Here is a 5,268-nt window from a genome sequence, read left to right as displayed (position 1 = left end):
TATACTTATCTATTTCTGTGTAAATATACATATAGTATATATACACACACATCCCCATTAGTTTTCATTCCACTCCTTAAAGCTGCCCTGAACTGTGTCATACACATCCATGGCAAGAGTTGTCTGTAGTGAATGGGTCTCCTTGACTTAGTATAAACCTCCGCTGTAAAGGAAAGCAAGGTGAAAGTCGACGCCTGCACTCTTTTTCCAAAGGCTAGGGATAATTTTGTAGGTGCCATTTGTTGCAGGTTAGTGGAGCCCTGTATTGGAAGAATAAGTTGCTTTGATCCGATAGTAGTTCAACCTACATAATTGAAATTTTATGTTGGTGATCATTTTATATATTCAGGAGAATTTATCAAAATCATTTTTAATTCAAATTTCTTTCATGTAATTGGCAAGAGTCCATGAGCTAGTGACGTATGGGATATACAATCCTACCAGGAGGGGCAAAGATTCCCAAACCTCAAAATGCCTATAAATACACCCCTCACCACACCCACAATTCAGTTTTACAAACTTTGCCTCCTATGGAGGTGGTGAACGATTTCTTCGTTGACATGCGCTTCTCAGCATTTTGAAGCCCGATTCCTCTCAGAGTACAGTGAATGTCAGAGGGATGTGAAGGGAGTATCACCTATTGAATACAATGGTCGTCTTAACGGGGATCTATTTCATAGGTTCTCTGTTATCGGTCGTAGAGATTCATCTCCTACCTCCCTTTTCAGATCGATGATATACTCTTATATACCATTACCTCTACTGATTCTCGTTTCAGTACTGGTTTGGCTATCTGCTATATGTGGATGATTGTCTTTTGGTAAGTATGTTTCATTTATTTAAGACACTCTCAGCTATGGTTTGGCATTTTGTATATAAAGTTCTAAATATATGTTTATACTTATATTTGCCATGATTCAGGTTTAGCAGTATATTTCCTTTTTGCAGACTGTCAGTTTCATATTTGGGAAATGCATAAAAAAAAACATTTTTACCTGAAGTTTTCAAATTGATTATTTTTTCTAAATTGCGGGCTGTATTAGGCTTGCGTGAGGGCAAAATGCTATAATTTATTGCGTCATTTTTGGTGCAAGACTTTTTTGGCTCGAGAATTACGTTTGTTTCCACAAATTCGTCATTTCCGGTGTCTTAGTTGACGCCGAGTCTTTTCTCGAGGTTGCGTCATCTATGACGCTCATGTTTGTTGCGGGCGTTTTTGGCGCCAACAAAATATTTTCAGTTGTGGGCGTCATACTTGGCGCCAAACTGATTGTCATTATTTAAGACTTCATTTCCTTTTGCCTCTGGTCCTTTTTTTCTTTGTCAGAGGCCTGTTCTGTTTGCATTTTTTCCCATTCCTGAAACTGTCATACAAGGAAATAGATAATTTTGCTTTATATGTTGTTTTTTCTCTTACATATTGCAAGATGTCTCAATCTGATCCTGTTTCAGAATTTACTACTGGAATCCTGCTGCCTGATATCGGTTCTACCAAAGCTAAGTGCATTTGTTGTAAACTTGTAGTAACTGTTCCTCCGGCTGTAGTTTGTAATAGTTGTCATGATAAACTTTTACATGCAGAGAATATTTCCATCAGTAGTGTTGCATTACCTGTTGCTGGTCCATCAACATCTAATGTTCAGGATATTCCTGTCAATTTGAGAGAATTTATTTCTGATTCCATTCAGAAGGCTTTGTCTGCCATTCCGCCTTCTAATAAACGTAAAAGGTCTTTTAAAACTTCTCATACAGTTGATGAATTTTCAAATGACCGACAACATACTGATTTATCTATCTCTGATGAGGATCTGTCTGATTCAGAGGATCCTGCCTCAGATATTGACACTGTCAAATCTTCGTATTTATTTAAAATGGAGTATATTCGTTCTTTATTGAAGGAAGTGTTGATTGCATTAGATATAGAGGAGTCTAGTCCTATCTCTTTCTTTAAAGCTTCTAACCATTTTCGTTCCTTTCGACAGAATAAGCAACAGAAACCTCATCCTTCCCCTAAGGAATCGGTCTCCAATTGGAAGCCTTCCTCAGTCTGGAATAAATCCAAGCCATTTAAGAGATCTAAACCAGCCCCCAAGTTCGCATGAAGGTGCGGCCCTCATTCCAGCTCAGCTGGTAGGGGGCAGACTAAACTTTTTCAAGGATGTTTGGATAAATACAGTCCAAATTTATCGGATTCAGAACATTGTCTCTCAGGGGTACAGAATAAGTTTCAGAGTAAGTGAGAAGTTTCTTTCTCTCACGCATTCCAGTGAACCCCGAGTAAGCACAGGCTTTCCTGAAGTGTGTTTCAGACCTGGAGTCTTCTGGGGTAATCGTGCCGGTTCCTTTTCAGGAACAGGGTCTGGGGTTTTATTCAAATCTGTTCATTGTTCCAAAGAAAGAAAATTCATTCAGACCAGTTCTGGATCTAAAAATCTTGAATCGTTATGTAAGAATACCAATATTCAAAATGGTGACTATAAGGACTATTCTGCCTTTTGTTCAGCAAGGGCATTATATGTCCACAATAGACTTACAGGGTGCATATCTTCATATTCCGATTCATCAAGATCACTATCAGTTCCTGAGATTCTCTTTTCTAGACAAGCATTACCAATTTGTTGCTCTTCCTTTTGGCCTAGCAACAGCTCCAAGGATCTTTTCAAAGGTTCTCGGTGCCCTTCTCTCTGTAATCAGAGAGCGGGTATTGTGGTGTTTCCTTATTTTGGGCGATATCTTGGTACTTGCTCAGTCTTTATGTTCTGCAGAATCTCACACGAATCAACTAGTGTTTCTTCAAAGACATGGTTGGAGGATCAATTTACCAAAACGTTCTTTGATTCCTCAGACAAGGGTAACCTTTTTAGGTTTCCAGATAGATTCAGTATCCATGACTTTGTCTCTAACAGACAAGAGACGTTTGAAGTTGGTTGCAGCCTGTCGGAACCTTCAGTCTCAGTCATTCCCTTCAGTAGCTATGTGCATGGAGGTTTTAGGTCTCATGACTGCAGCATCGGATGCGATCCCTTTTGCTCGTTTTCACATGAGACCTCTTCAGCTTTGTATGCTGAACCAATGGTGCTGGGATTATACAAGGATATCACAATTAATATCCTTAAATCCCAATGTTCGACTATATATGACTTGGTGGTTAGATCACCATCGTATAGTTCAAGGGGCCTCTTTTATTCATCCAACCTGGACCGTGATCACAACAGATGCAAGTCTTTCAGGTTGGGGAGCTGTCTGGGGATCTCTGACAGCACAAGGGGTTTGGAAATCTCAAGAGGCGAGATTACCAATCAATATTTTGGAACTCTGTGCATTTTCAGGGCTCTTCAGATTTGGCTTCTCTTGAAGAGAGAACCATTCATTTGTTTTCAGACAGACAATATCACAACTGTGGCATATATCAATCATCAGGGTGGGACTCACAGTCCCCATGCTATGAAAGAAGTATCTCGGATACTTGCCTGGGCGGAATCCAGCTCCTGTCTAATTTCTGCTGCCCATATCCCAGGTATAGACAATTGGGAAGCGGATTATCTCAGTCGTCAGACTTTACATCAGTCGTCAGACTTTACTAGAGAGTGGTCTCTTTACCCAGATGTGTTTTTTCAAATTGGTCAGATGTGGGGGCTTCCAGAAATAGATCTGATGGCATCTCATCTAAACAAGAAACTTCCCAGGCATCTGTCCAGGTCCAGGGATCCTCAGGCAGAGGCAGTGGATGCGTTGAAACTTCCTTGGAGTTATCAACCTGCCTATATTTTTCCGCCTCTAGTTCTTCTCCCAAGAGTGATTTCCAAAATCATCATGGAGCAATCGTTTGTGCTGCTGGGGGCTCCAGCATGGCCACACAGGTTTTGGTATGCAGATCTTGTTCAGATGTCCAGTTGCCAACCTTGGCCACTTCCGTTAAGACCAGACCTTCTATCTCAAGGTCCATTTTTCCATCAGGATCTCAAATTGTTAAATTTGAAGGTATGGAAATTGAACGCTTGTTGCTTAGTCATAGAGGTTTCTCTGACTCAGTAATTAAAACTATGTTGCAGGCTCGTAAATCTGTTTCTAGGAAGATTTATTATCGAGTTTGGAAGACCTACATTTCATGGTGTTCTCATAAATTCACTTGGCATTCTTTTAGAATTCCTAGAATTTTACAGTTTCTTCAGGATGGTTTGGATAAGGGTTTGTCTGCAAGTTCTTTGAAAGGACAAATCTCTGCTCTTTCTGTTTTATTCCACAGAAACATTGCTAAACTTCCTGATATTCATTGTTTTGTACAGGCGTTGGTCCGTATCAAACCTGTCATTAAATCAATCTCTCCTCCCTGGAGTCTTAATTTGGTTTTGAAGGCTTTACAGGCTCCTCCGTTTGAGCCTATGCATTCTTTGGACATTAAATTGCTTTCTTGGAAAGTGTTGTTTCTTTTGGCCATCTCTTCTGCTAGAAGAGTTTCTGAATTATCTGCTCTTTCTTGTGAGTCTCCTTTTCTGATTTTTCATCAGGATAAGGCGGTTTTGCGGACTTCATTTAAATTCCTACCTAAAGTTGTGAATTCCAACAATATTAGGAGAGAAATTGTTGTCCCTTCTTTGTGTCCTAATCCTAAGAATTCTTTGGAAAGATCCTTACATTCTTTGGATGTGGTGAGAGCTTTGAAATATTATGTTGAAGCTACTAAAGATTTCAGGAAGACTTCTAGTCTATTTGTTCTCTTTTCTGGTTCTAGGAAAGGTCAGAAGGCTTCTGCTTTTTCCTTGGCTTCGTGGTTAAAGCTTTTGATTCATCACGCTTATTTGGAGTCGGGTAAATCCCCGCCTCAGAGGATTACGACTAATTCTACTAGGTCTGTTTCCACTTCCTGGACTTTTAAGAATGAAACTTCAGTTGATCAGATTTGCAAAGCAGCAACTTGGTCTTCTTTGCATACATTTACTAAATTCTATCATTTTGATGTTTTTTCTTCTTCAGAAGCAGTTTTTGGTAGAAAAGTACTTCAGGCAGCTGTTTCAGTTTGATTCTTCTGCTTATAATTTCAGTTTTTTTCTTTTTCTTTATAAGATTAAAACTTATGATTTGGGTTGTGGATTAATTTTTTTCAGCGGAATTGGCTGTCTTTATTTTTATCCCTCCCTCTCTAGTGACTCGAGTGGCGTTCCACATCTTGGGTATTTGCTATCCCATACGTCACTAGCTTATGGACTCTTGCTAATTACATGAAAGAAAACATAATTTATGTAAGAATTTACCTGATAAATGCATTTC

Source organism: Bombina bombina, chromosome 3, assembly GCF_027579735.1.
Source record: "Bombina bombina isolate aBomBom1 chromosome 3, aBomBom1.pri, whole genome shotgun sequence".
Lineage (NCBI taxonomy): Eukaryota > Metazoa > Chordata > Amphibia > Anura > Bombinatoridae > Bombina > Bombina bombina.
This window is presented reverse-complemented; position numbering follows the sequence as displayed.